A 15,118-nucleotide genomic window follows, 5' to 3' on the forward strand; every position below is an offset into this window, starting at 1 on the left:
CCAGCCGCCCATAGAGGGCGCTGCGAACTCGCCCACTCCCTCACGCGGCTCTTCCGCCGGCGCTGTGCCCCTGGCCTGCATGTGACCCCGGGCGGCCTGCGGGGCCTGGCTTTAACCCACCCCGTGCCTGAATCCGCTGGGGGAAACCATGCAACGAGAACGTCACACAACGGAAACAAAAGACACCCCACCTCAACTTTCAGCCGAAGCCATTCTTTTGTGGAGGGGGACGGTAGACTGAAATTATGCTGTGCAGTTTTAGCCCAAGAGCAGAATCTCAGTCTCCTACACCCAGTCTGTAGGTAACAATCCTGCCTTGGTGAAATGCGGGATTAGGGGGTTGTCTACACTACAGACGAACCCCAGGCTCTGACTTAAGTTTGAACCCAAACCCCCTCTCCCTCCTGTCCACACACAAATCAGTCTGACTCAGGTCAGCAAGCACTCAGGACCCGGCTAGGGGCGTGGGTCAGAGACAGAGTCCTGCTGGGTCCCAAGCCCTGTCATTTTGCAGTGGGACGCAGCTCAAGTCACAGACCTGGTTTAGAAGATGAGCATCATGCACCATGGACATGTTAGCATGAGACCCAGGTCCAGCAATTGTAAGCCCAGGTTTACGCCATAGCATGGGTGCTCAAGCAGGACTTGGAGACACTAACTCCACAAGCCATACCCTTCCTGACCTAGTAGGTCTTTTCCATCTCTTGATTCTTCTCACTTCATCACAAACTGCTCCCAGGAAGATGGGACTACAATTAGCCATGGGGAAGGCAGCACCTTGGACAGCACCTTCCCAATAGCCTTCCCTCTTTGCCTGAGACAGTCCCTCTTTGATGGGAGTGCTATTGCCTGCTCTTTCCATGTGTGGCTAAAAATGACATTATGGGGCTTCATATTCTCTCTCAATGATTTTAATTTTTTGTGACTTCCCGTGTTGCTGACTGGCCTGAAAACTGATTTTTCTCTCATACACCCTCACCAGAGGATAAAGAGGCTGCCATCAGAATATAAAGAAGTGTTTTTTAAATTAGACATAGAAGGGGCCCAGAGCAAGAGGGGGAGAGAGGCAATAACATACAAACATAGGGGAAGGAGAAAAGAAGAGCAACACTGAAAATAGATTCAGCATTTTCTTCAAAGTAATTTGCTAATGGAGCTGGTTCCTTTGCTAAGAGTTTATCCCCTCTGTCAAACCAAGCGCATTCCTCGTTAGTCAGTTTCAATGTTTTGGCTTACTTATTAAACTGATCACTGCTATTACAGAAACAAAACAGACAACATACAACCAGTGACTAGCTGGAAAAAATAGCACAAACTTTCTGGGAAAGTACAATACAATGACAATTCTAATAGGGAGCATATCATAATGATTACACTCAGTCCTTGGGGGAGGCCTGCTATTGCTAAGGAGAACATAATGAGGGAGGAGAAAGGCAGACAATTGTGCTGTTTATATATAAAATATTTAATATTAAAAATGTTGATCTGGGTGAACATGTACTGTGTCAACATAAAGTCCATCTATAGTATATAATAATATGAGTTCAATTACATGAGTATGATGTGGAATATACATTACTCTAGATTAATTATAAATTATAAAATGTGGTGTTTTACACTAATGGAGAGTGCTGTGTGTGCTGTTGAACAAATGAACATATGGTATAAATCAAGATTCTAATACTGATGGTCTAAAATACATAAAATGAGAACACTAGCAGTATGCTTGGTGTTGTACAAAAACAAATGGAGAAGATATGAATGTCCATTGTTTATTGACACTTGTAGCATATCTGCATATAAGAGATATGTGTGCCTATGCAGATGTATCGTATTACATGCTCATATACTGATTTTTCCCCTGGACCTCTGCTTTGTTCAGTGCATGGGTTGGGCAGTACTCAGTTAATGAGGCAACTATTCAATATTCGTTTTTTATTCTTATTTCTGCCTTATTCAACTCATACTGAATGCAGATCCCTGACTCATTTGCTATCCAGCCTTCATACTAAATAAGGAAAAATAGTGATAATATAGTGTGTGATAATATAATTACAGACTGCGTAAAGGAAGTAGCAACCTTAATTTTGACACTTCCAGATTTCTGAATGCCTCATTTTGTAACCTTAACTTTCTTTTAATCTATTTTTGTGTATGAAATCCCTATAGATCCTATTCTGATTTATTTTTTTATCCAATTTTTGCACAAAATCAAGAGTTCTATTGGTGCTCTATAGATACCTATTAATTGAGGACAGCTTTGCATTTTTAAGGGGGTCAAAATGATATCCTCATACAATATTTGGATCCAATAGGATGGGATATGAGTCTGGGTCCATTAAATGAGTTCTCACAAATCTTAAACTATTTTCATGGACCTGGATATAGCACATCCAGTATTGTTCTTACTTCAATAGCTAATTTAAATGATGCCCACCATTATTATCTGGAGTGAGTCTACTGTCAGAAAACATGCAGCTATTGTTACTTTGATGGGAATTGGGAAGAATTTATCTTTTCATAATCCTAATCTTTAGCTTTCCTAGCATCTCATGTATAGTATAGGTAACAGTAATCCATTTGTGAGGTTCTTTTCTAAAATAATTTCTATCTGAATCCAGAGGACCACTCTATGATCCTTTTCCATTCTGCTAGGATTGTTTTGTTTGTAACATCTGATCTAACTGTTCACGTTGTAGGGTACATTCACCAAATCACATTTTATCACACATATTTTGAACAATTGTAACTCCTAAGAAAGACTGCTATAGCACGATATATTCCAAATTTTGTTAAGTTGAGAGGGCCATACCTTGCATGAATATTATGCAATTTTTCTGGGTGTAAAACTTTCCTTTCAATAGAGATAATTAGGGCCAGCTGGCTGGTGCCCAACATAGCTTGGGGAGGGGGCACAAAGGTGGCTATAAACCACCTTTACAGCTTCCTGATCCTCATACCACTAGGTCAATAAGGGCAGCTGTAAGCCACACTGGTTGCAATATCCCTAAGGGAAAAGAAGCTTGATGCAGAGAAAGATATTGTAAATTACGGTCACCTTAGGCATCAGTAACATGCCACTGGCAAACATCTACATCACAGTGGCACATAACGTGTGTATCAGTATGTCACCAGGTACTCACTGCTTGGTCAAGATGTCCTGCCTACCACAGGTGTGGTAGGAAAAAAGGAAGACAGAGATGGAGTAATTATTTTCATGGGCTTGTCTCTTCCTGACCTGGGACCTATATAACAAGATGATGAAAGTTCCCTTTCATGGTAGCAGGACGTGCTGTACTTTTCATCCACTGGTTACTCTTTGGACTTTACTCTGGAGTCAAGTTCCCTGGAGTACTTAGTGGTCTTGGTCCACAAAGCTTTCTCCAGTACACAGTCAATAGCCTTTTTGAAACAGAAGAATCTCTTTAGGCCCTTACTTATATGTTACCCACAGGCTTAACCTTCCCAGCATCCTTCAGACAGCATTTTCTACTCAGGTGCAGCTCTTTTTAACCCTCCTTTAGCAACATGCCTTTCTCTAGTACTACCTCGCCTCCTACCAACTGAGTAGGAAGAGAGAGGCCCCAGGCTCTTCCCATTCACAGCATTCTTAATGAAAGCATAAAGCCAGGTCTGAAGATGTGCTAATAGCCAGGTCTCCTCTCCCTCACTTCATCAGTGAGTAGCTGGATCATACGCTAGCCTGAAAGAGTCACAAACTATCCAATGCTTACTCTAGCTTTTTAAAGGGCTTGGGTTTTTCCATCCTTTTTTCCTTGTGACAGTTTGTTGTGTCACAGAGTAATTCTCCAGGAATGGGGAGAGGGTAATTTAAAAATAGCGTGGGTGTGAGTTTTACCTCAGATGGCAATGAACTCAGAAATGCTCATTGCATACTTAACCACACCCGGTCTCTTTTTTACAGCAGCAGATATGTGTGTGTTGTGCTATGCTTTATTCCATGCGAAGTATTTGTGGGTTTTGTCTCCTTGGAATATATTTTCTTAGCAATATGACTTGTGGTTTGCAACAACTTCATTTTCATGTGGCATGCATAATGCAACACATCAACTTATTGTGCCTGTGTTGGACGTTTTTTTAGACACGGCTTCAGACTCAAAGGCATTTACATTCTATATCAGAAAATTAGCTACATACTGCTAAGCATAAGCATATGGAGATGGTGTATCACAGAGACTAAAGCCAGATGGCTGTTGTATGGGACTAAGGAGGCCTCGTGCTTGGGAGGGTAGCCAAAAACTACATTTTAAACTCTTTAAGTGTTATATTTTTCTGATTTGCATTCGTGGATTTTTTTTTAACTCAGACCCTGTTGCTTAAGAACACTGAAGTCAGTGGAGTGGCATCAGGGATGAATATGGTCCATTATGTATAACAAAGTAGGAAGAATTGGCAGTAGATATCAGATAAGTGGAACTGTACATTTTTCTGGCAGATAAATCAGTGAATATATAATTTTACAGGCTTCGTAACTATACTTATATGAACGAAGGGCCTTGAGTACAGAAGTGAGAATACTCATTCCCCTAACACTTTCATGGGTGTTGATTTGGCCATTACATATTTTCCTCTTCATTTTTCTCAAATCCATTTAATTTCATTTCAGTACTTTCTATCAAATCATCCAAAATCCTACCATATAGCTTCTTGTCTGTTAACATTTGTTCTTTACACCACACTTAGCAGGAAGCTAAACTCTGCTTGGGGTTATCCCTGAATATGAGTGGGAAATCTGGCCCCAGTGATGTCAATGGGAGTTTTACCATTAACTACAATGGAGCCAGGATTACACCATAGAAGAATTTATATGCTGCTGCTAAACTGTTTCCAGCAACAGTGCCTCAACTTCGCAGATTTATTTTGGTCTCTGAATTTCTTTTAAATATTGGTTTAGAGAAAATCAGTGAGAAACCACATAGAGACTGTGACGTTATCTGATTAAATTATGATCATGTAGATCATTGTTGCTACCACTGTTATATAATTATGACTATGAGTCGACAATGTGACGTGGCCGTGAAAAAAGCCAATGAGGTCTTGGGATGCATTAGGTGAGGTATATCTAGTAGGGATAAGGAGGTGCTGCTTCCATTATACAAAGCACTGGTGAGACCTCATTTGGAGTACTGTGTGCAGTTCTGGTCTCCCATGTTTAAAAGGGATGAACTCAAACGGGAACGGGTACAGGGAAGGGCCACTAGGATGATCAGAGGAATGGAAAACCTGTCGTATGAAAGGAGACTCGAGGAGCTCGGTTTGTTTACCCTAACCAAAAGAAGGCTGAGGGGGGATATGATTGCTCTCTTTAAATATATCAGAGGGATAAATACCAGGGAGGGAGAGGAATTATTTCAGCTCAGTACTAATGTGGACACGAGAACGAATGGATATAAACTGGCGGTGGGGAAGTTTAGGCTTGAAATTAGACGAAGGTTTCTAACCATCAGAGGGGTGAAATTTTGGAACAGCCTTCTGAGGGAAACAGTGGGGATGAAAGACCTGTCTGGCTTTAAGATTAAGCTTGATAAGTTTATGGAGGGAATGGTTTGATGGGATAACGTGATTTTAGTCAATTAATCAACAGCGTGCCATCACTGGTAAATAGTATCAATGGTCAATGAGGGTCTGGCTGGAGAATCTTGCCTGCATGCTCGGGGTTCTACTGATCGCCATATTTGGGGTCGGGAAGGAATTTTCCTCCAGGGTAGATTGGCAGAGGCCCTGGAGGTTTTTCGCCTTCCTCCGCAGCATGGGGCGGGGGTCGCTAGCTGGAGGATTCTCTGCGACTTGAAGTCTTTAAATCACAGGATTTGGGGACTTCAACAGCTGAGTCAAGGGAAAGGGGGTGGGTCAGCTTTTGTGGCCTGCATCATGTGGGAGGTCAGACTAGATGATCATACTGGTCCCTTCTGACCTTAAAGTCTATGAGTCTATGAGTCTAATTACAACAAATCTTGTACAAAATGTGGCATGTAAGATGTCTATGGAAAGGTTACGATTCGCTTAATATAATTATGCTATTTGTATGCATGTATCATTTTTGTAGCTGAAGTTAGGAATATTAACCATGTACCTGTATTTCTAAGGTGTTTGCTTCTGGGTAGCGCCAACAAGCTACCACATTAGCCAGCACATTGTGAAGGAACTATTCAAGTAGAATGACCCATTAAAGAACACTTAACTTACAATGGAAGACGCCTATCTACTCTTAATGGACTTTCTTGCTGTGACTAAGCGAAATCATGCATGGACATGTGACTTGCCCAAGTGACTCCAAACACCATCTGTAATTTTCCATTAGCTGTACTGAGGGCTTTGTTTATAAGAATGGATTTCCATCCACATGGCAGAAGCTATAAAAGGCCCTGAAAACATCTCAATTTGGCCTCCTTCCTGCTCAAACCTCTGGACTATGGACTTATACTAATAGGAGCATTCTAACCAAGGGACTGAGGACCTTCCAGTGATTTGGAAGGAACCGGAGACTTGACTTAAGCCAGTAGTTTATTCCATCACTGCTACAAGCCTGAACCAAGAACTTTGCATTTATTGTATGCATTTGATTCCTTTAACCAATTTTAACTCTCACCTTTCTTTCTCTTTCTTTCTTTCTTTCTTTCTTTCTTTCTTTCTTTCTTTCTTTCTTTCTTTCTTTCTTTCTTAAACCTTTAGATTTTACATACTAAAGGATTGACAACAATGTGATTATTGGATAAAATCTGAGTTATATATTGACCTGGGTGTGTGGCTGGTCCTTTGGGATCAGAAGAACCTTTTATTTGATTAAATTGGTTTTAATAACCACCCATCTTTAAGTATAGTGTCTGGGTGCTGAATCCAGGACTGGAATGCCTAAGGAAACTGCTTTTTTTACTTCTTGTTAGCCAGTGTGGTGAAACAGAAGTTTAGTTTTGTTGCTGGTTTCGTATATCTTATAGGGAGAACCACCACCAGTTTTGGGTGTGTCTGCCCTATTTCTCAGCAGTTTGTCCTGAATTTGGTATTCTCAGTTGTGACTCACAAAGGCACGGTTACAGAGACCTAAAGGGCTTTTGAGGTAGTTATTGCCTTAGGACCAGATTATGCCCTCTTCATTTATACGTTCAGGGAAAGAAAATAGTAGGAAAGTCTGTGAAAAAAGGTCCATTTTTTTTCTGGGAGTAAGGGTAGGCATGGGCGGGGGGAGGTCTAAGGATGGGTAGTTGTGAACGTAATTAATCAGCATAATCTCTTCCTCTCTAACGTTCCATGGAACTCAGATACTATGGTGATGATGCAGTGTAAACACCCCAATAGATTAGTTAGGAAGCCTCTGTATGTGATCTCTGCACATTTGGGTCTCCATGGTTTTGAGGAGGTGTGGTGAGGTGAATTTGGTGGGGAGACCTGGGGTAAACCATTCTCTGTGACATCATCTCATTTGGATGAACTTTAGGAACTAAGAAAGATAAATGGTAAAGGTAAGTAAAAACATGCAAAATTATTCATGCTCAGTACTTCCCTTGTGATATCTATAGCACTGCTAGAGGCACTGCACTGTTTGAGTACCTAATAAGATAAAAGCTTGTTGTGTCAAGCACAGAATGAACCATCAAATGCAGTAGTTAGCCTCTCTCGTGAAGAAAGAAATTTCTGCAATGCTTATGTTGTAAATTCTCTTGGTATTTTAGTACTTGTCTTCCCTGCCTTTTATTGTCTGTAGTGCACATTTGTTACTTTACTTTGTGCAACTCAACAATAAGAGGGTCAAAACAGAACCAAAAAGTATCTTTTTTTACTAAGTGAAACAGTTACAATTCAATGAAGAGGGATGGAGAGCATGATTACCTAAGATAGACATGCCTACAAGCAAATAAATGCAACCTCAGTGATTGCACAGAAATGTGCCTACGGGACCTGAGTCAGCAAAGCACTTAAGCACATGCTTAAGTCCCATTGAAATCAATGGGATTTATTAGCCGTGCACAAGTGGTTTGCTGGATAGGGATGGGATTTTTTTGTGCTCTGCTGAATTGAGGCATCAATCCTGTTAATAAAGAACATTTGCCCTTTGAACCATTTGACAGTCTGAGATCCTAAGGTTCAGTTCCACAGGGAACATGATATTTTTGGTCTGAAAATCTGTCAGATTCAACTTCATTGTAATCACTCATGTGAGATCACATGCTGTTATTGCTGCTTAGAATTGTGACTTCCCTTCAGAAGCTGAGAGTTTGTCAGGCAAACCCTTGTAATGTTTACCACTCAGAATTAGAGTTACTCAATTCACCATACAATTCTCTGGGGGCACAGCCATACCAATGCTCTGTTATCTATGACAAAGTAGTGTATTCAGTCTGGAAAACTAGTGACATTAGGGAATCTAATTCCCTAGGATTCTGGAATCAATTTTATATTAATCCCAGGAGATCACAACAACCCGTTATATATACCAATGGCATTAAGGCCGAGACACTCAAAGGTATTTAAGCTCCTAACTGAAATCCATGGAAGTTAGGAACCTAAATACCTTTGAGGATCTGGGCCTAAGCCTGTACTTTAAATATCTTAAACTTTATTCACCATATAACACACGTTTGTTTATATTTATTAAAATCCCCTCTGATTCTATGGGTACTGGGCAAAATAAATAAAATAAATAGATAATTAAAAACCAGCTCAGAAATGTCAAAGCACTCTATTGAAGACATCACAGTCCATACTTTTGGATTCACTCCCTTAAAAGCCCAGCTACCACACACCCGACAAGAAGGGGAACAAGTCCTATTGAACATTGTTCTTAGAGTAGAGATTCACTGTCCAGCACCATCCTTTCAGACTTCTTGGAAAGAAAGGAAAAGACCCACTCATCAGCTCCTGCTAGGGTCTGCCAACACATCAGCACCAGCTGGTGTCTGATGGTAACAAAAGCAGCTGATAGAGCAAAGAAAATCAGAATGAGCACCTGCTCTTCATCCATTACCAACCCCCAAAAAAGCTGTGCAAGTGATGGTGGCACTGTTTGGTCTCCATGTTCTTCCCATGGCATGAAAATATCCTACCCCACAGTCCCTTCCTGCAAGAGGGGAAGGTCTGGGCCATTACTATTTTTAAAGCACTTTAAGATCTCCAGAAAGAAGACCTTGTATGCGGTAAGCACAATGAATTATTTTATCATCTCCTCTACATTTGTGTATTCTTGTTTACGTTGAGACCAGAATTTAACAGTAGCAAGGTGTGATGATTTGGGGCTGTATCGGTAGTACATATGAATTCTGGTTGATATGAAGTTGTATTATGAAAACTGCTGTGTCATTAGTGTCTCTATGGATTCACCATTACTGACAGGTCTTGTAGCAGGCGTACACCAGACAGAAACAATGGGAAGGGCGTAGGATTCAAGAATCCTATTCAGGTGCAAATATCTGGGACAGTGGTTGAGATGCATCCTTAGAAAACCAGTTTAGCTGACTCCTGTGAAGGGCTGGGGGAAGGAAGGAGCAGTGGAATGTTATCCAGAAGACAAAACAAAGGAAGCCGGGGTGGTTCAGGAACACGGTAAGGAAGGAGAGAGCAAGGTCACCCAACATGTAGCAGCCTCATGAGGCATAGGGTTCTGCCTGGTTTCCTGAGCTCAGCTGGCTCCAATGACTCTGGGCAAACCAAGGAATTTGGATCCCAGCTCAAAGAATATTCTGGGGTGGTGAAGAAACTGAGGCAGGGATGTGTGTTTAATGATGATTGTTTTGTATGGTCTGTGCTCTCTGGTACTTTCTATGATTAAGTATAAAAGAGCATTAATGTGTTAGACTCTGCAAAGTGTATGTGTGTGTGTGTTAACAGCTTCACGGCTGCTTTGTGCCCTGACAGAGTTAAACTACTGCCAGAAGCTTGACACTGCAGGGGTAGAGTTCTGGGAGATGGGTGTAACTAGGGCATCTTGGGGGACAGAGCTGGTCCTGGGGCATAAGGCAGGTGGGTCGAGGAGCTCCATTTCTGAGAAGGGGTAACAGACTGAGAGTCAGTGACAGAAATGCCCAGACACAGAAGCCCAGTCAGTGGCCCATGAGGGGACCCTTGCTAGGATCTGTGGCACAAGGTAATTTGAGATTGACTAGCCTGGTGTACCAACAAACATTGTTTTTCAGTGTCCCTCAAAGAGGACAGAGACTCTTCGAAACATAACTGAATTGGACTGCCAGCATATTGACTTCTTCTACCATTCAATGACACTTCATAATACAGAGGAAATAGAATTAACCTGGGTGTGAAATATGAAATGTAATTCTGACAATTCCCATTTAAATGGAGGCACAGGAGGGTAGAAATTCTTCCAGAAAGGTCTGTGAAGGGAACAGGTACCATATAATTATTTAATATGGCTGGATGGGATGAAAAGATAATGATGACATAAATTTAAAGGACAACCCAGATTGAGATAGAGAGAGAGAGTGCATGGCAAGGATTTGAATTTAGGAAGAAGTTTTCATAAAGAAGAAAAAGTGATCTCAAGACATGGAAGCTTGGATTGAACAGAAGGCGAGGACAGGTGACCTCTTGGAGCTAAAGAGAAGACACTAAAGGAACAAATGAGAGGATCAAAAACTTGCAAAGGAAGTGGGGTGTGATGCTGGTAAACCAAGTATCAGCTATGGCCAAGGTCATAGACATTAGCTAAGAACTGACAAACTCATAGCTGGAAACCAAACCAGCTCACCTGTGTGTTAGTTTTGTTCAAAATATTTATTAGTCTTATAAGAATGTATTTAGTGTTTAGACTCTCTTAAAATGCTTATAAATTTCTGCATGCATTAATTTCTTTTGTAATGTCCATATTCCATGCCATAAGGAAATACGTAAGTTTTGCTTTATAACTTTGAAAATGTTTGCTCTTAACTTGTGAACCGAGGCATGGGAATTGTCCCCTCCCCCCGCCTGTTCAAGAGACCTATCAATAATAAATGGGCCCTTAAGGAACATCATGATACAAAGGATTGGTGAATGGCCCGGTCACACCTTGTAAATGCTATGTGCAAGGGAGCTCTTCTCATAGGCCTTGGCTACATGTGCGAGTTACAGAGCTGTAAAGCCGCCCCCAGCGCTGTAACTCACTCCCCGTCCACACTGGCAAGGCGTTTGCAGCACTGTATATCCGTGGTCGCAGCGCTGCATGTACTCCACCTCCCCGAGAGGAATAGCGAGTATTGCGCTGCCGCTGCAGCGCTGCAGCGCCAGTGTGGCCGCCCAATGTGCTGTGAATGGCCTCCAGAATTATTCGGCAGTATCCCACAATGCCTGTTCTAGCCACTCTGGTCATCAGTTCAAACACTACTGCCCTGGCCTCAGGTAACCAACCATGTGACCCACCCTTTACATTCCCCGGGAATTTTAAAAATCCCCTTCCTGTTTGCTCAGCCCGGCGTGGCGTGGAGTGCTATCAGCGAATCTTTCCAGGTGACCATGCCTCCACACGCCAAGCGAGCCCCAGCATGGAGCAATGGCGAGTTGCTGGACCTCATCAGTGTTTGGAGGGGAGGAAGCTGTACAGTCCCAGCTGCGCTCCAGCCATAGGAGTTACGATACCTTCGGGAAGGTATCAAAGGACATGATGGAAAGGGGCCATGACCGGGACGCCCTGCAGTGCAGGATTAAAGTGAAGGAGCTGCGGAGTGCCTACCACAAAGCTCGCAACGCAAACGGCCGTGAGTGCTCTCTCCCCGCGACCTGCCGATTCTACAAAGAGCTGGATGCGATACTTGGGGTTAACCCCACCTCCACTCCGAGCACCACCATGGACACTTCAGAGCTGGTGGGGGGGGGGAGAGGAAGAGGAGGAGGAGGTGGAAGAGGAAAATGGGAGTGATGGTGGTGGGCCGGATGGAGACACCCCGGAATCCCTGGAGCCATGCAGCCAGGAGCTCTTCTCGAGCCAGGAGGAAGGTAACCAGTCGCAGCGGCCGGTACTTTGTGGAGGACAAACAGAAGAGCAGGTTCCCAGTAAGCGCTTTTTTTTTTTTTTTTTTGGGAAGGAATTTTTTCGGTGCGGGCTCTTTGGGAGAGGAGGGTTAGGCATGCATGCCTAGATGCAGAATAGTGCATTGATGTGGTTTATCACATTGCAGTAATCGGCCTCGGTAATCTCCTCGAATGTCTCATCCAGAATGTGTGCAATGCACTTGCGCAGGTTTATCGGGAGAGCCACCGTGGTCCTTGTCCCAGCCAGGCTAACGTGTCTGCGCCACTGTGCCGCAAGGGGTGGGGGGACCATTGCTGCACACAGGCAAGCTGCATATGGGCCAGGGCAGAAGCCACATTGCAGTAGAAGACCCTCCCTTGCTTCCCAGGTCACCCTCAGCAGCGAGATATCGTCCAGGACAAACTCCTGTGGAAAATGTTGGGACAGTGTTCATTGTAGGTGCCCCCTAAAGCTGTTGGCTCTCCCCAAGGCACAGAAACCCAGAGGACAGTGCAGCCCTGAAACAATCAGTCCCCCTTACTCACCATTTTGAGGCTCCCATGGGATATGTGTGCTCTTTTTTCAGACGGGAAAATTATGCTATTGTGTAGACCCTGTGTATTTTCTACTCCTTAAGTGCGGGGAGAATCATTACTCTGTCTGGTATAAACAATGCTGCCTCTGTTAAATGTTGCATTTTGCCTATACAACTGCATCAATCTTGAGACCTCAGCCGTCCCTCTTATCGCCTGCTCAGTGACTGCAAAGACTCAGGAAGAGACCTCGAAAAAGCAAAGAAGACATGCTGCAAGGTGTGATGCGGCAATCTATTAAAGAGAATGAGAAAGCACAGAACTGGAGGGAGAAAGAAAGCAGGATCCGCCAGGAAAATGCAGTGCACTGGCGGCAAAGCACCGTGCACCGGCAGCTAAGCACGGATCGGCTTATAAGCATCCTGGAGCGCCAAGCAGATGCTATCCAGGAGCTCGTAGCCATGCAGAAAGAGGAGCAGTACCGCAAACGCCACCCCACCCCTACAGCCCTTGTCCCAAAACTCTTTCCGTTGTGCCCCACTGTCACCTCCAACCCACTTTCCCCAACTTCCGTGTTCTTCATGCCATCCGCTGTCTCCAGCACCAGTATCTTTACCACCCAGCCCTGAAAACCACGACCCGTATCCTCTGCACTCATAGACTCATAGACTCACACTCAACCCCCAACACCATGCAGTATAGCTATCCTGAAGTGCAGCACTCACTGCACAGCACACCAGACAGGACATACGCGAATCTGTGATTGTACCATTCCCCACTCCACCCCCTTGTTTCTTTTCAATAAATAAATGGATTTTCTTTTCAATAAATGGATTTTTTGGCTTTGAAAACATTCTTTATTATTGCATAAAGTAAAAGACTCCTTAGCCCAGAAAATAAACAGGCACTGCAAGTCTGCTTAGCAAACACTGATTCCTAAAGATTGGAGCTACTGCACTTCACTCCCGTGCAGGGCACCAGATATCTCTGCTGGTTTTCAGCCTCAAATTGCTCCCTCAAGGCATCCCTAATCCTTGCAGCCCCGCTTTGGGCCCCTGTAATAGCCCTGCTCTGTGGCTGTGCAAATTCAGCCTCCAGGTGTTGAACCTCGGAGATCCATGCCTGAGTGAAGTTTTCACCCGTCCCTTCACAAATATTATGGCAGGCACAGCACGTGGATATAACTGCGGGGATGCTGTTTTCGGCCAAGTCCAGCTTCCCATACAGAGATCACCAGCGGGCCTTTAAACGGCCAAAGGCACACTCCACAGTCATTCGGCACCGTCTCAGCCTGTGGTTGAACTGTTCCTTGCCGCTGTCAAGGCTCCCTGTGTAGGGTTTCATGAGTGGGTAAGTGGGATCTCCAAGCATCACAATGGGCATTTCAACTTCTCCTACCGTGAGCTTCCGCTCTGGGAAAAAAGTCCCGACATGCATCTTCCTGAACAGCCAAGTGTTCCGAAAGATGAATGCATCATGCACCTTTCTGGGCCAGCCTGTGTTAATGTCAATGAAATGCCCACTGTGATCCACAAGCGCCTGGAGAACCATAGAGAAATACCCCTTCCGATTAACGTACTCAGATCCTAGGTGGGGTTGTGCCAGAATAGGAATGTGCGTCCCATCTATCGCCCCTCCACAGTTAGGGAACCCCATTTGTGCAAAGCCATCCACTATTTCCTGCACGTTACCCAGAGTCACGGTTCTTCTGAGTAGGATGCGATTAATGGCCTTGCAAATTTGCATCAACATGATTCCAACGGTCAACTTTCCCACTCCAAACTGGTTTGCGACCGACCGGTAGCTGTCTGGAGTTGCCAGCTTCCATACTGCAATAGCCACCCGCTTCTCCACTGGCAGGGCAGCTCTCAATCTCGTGTCCTTGCGCCGCAGGATGGGGGCGAGCTCCTCACACAGTCCCATGAAAGTGGCTTTTTTCACCCAAAAGTTCTGCAGCCACTGCTCGTCATCCCAGACTTCCATGACGATGTGATCCCACCACTTGGTGCTTGTTTCCCAAGCCCAAAAGCAGCGTTCCACGGTGCTGAGCATGTCTGTGAATGCCACAAGCAATTTCATGTCGTACGCGTTACACGGCTCGATAGCATCGTCGGACTCCTCACTCTCACTGTCACTTTGGATCTTAAGGAATAGTTCAACAGCCAAACGTGACGTGCTGGTGAGATAAGTCAGCATACGCCTCAGCAGTTCGGGCTCCATTTCCTGCAGACAGATCACGCTGCACAGAAACCATTGGAAGATGGCGCCAAAGGTGGACGGAAACAAAGGGATTTCTGGGATGTGATACGAATCATCACGGGGCATTGGGACAGGATCCAGAATGCCCCGCACCTATGCCCCCTTCCCACAACCCACGGCACCAGAATGGGAAGAGGTGCTCTGTGGGATAGCTGCCCAAAATGCACCGCTCCCAATAGCGCTGCAGTTGCCGCAAACGTGGCCACGACAGTGCGCTGGGCAACTGTCAGTGTGGACAGACTGCAGCGCTTTCCCTACTCAGCTGCACGAAGTCAGGTTTAACTCACAGCGCTGTACATCTGCAAGTGTAGCCAAGGCCATAGACTGGAAGACTAGGGGCTATGTCTACATTACGGACTTTACAGCTGCA

Source organism: Trachemys scripta, chromosome 2 (assembly GCF_013100865.1).
Source record: "Trachemys scripta elegans isolate TJP31775 chromosome 2, CAS_Tse_1.0, whole genome shotgun sequence".
NCBI classification, from domain to species: domain Eukaryota; kingdom Metazoa; phylum Chordata; order Testudines; family Emydidae; genus Trachemys; species Trachemys scripta.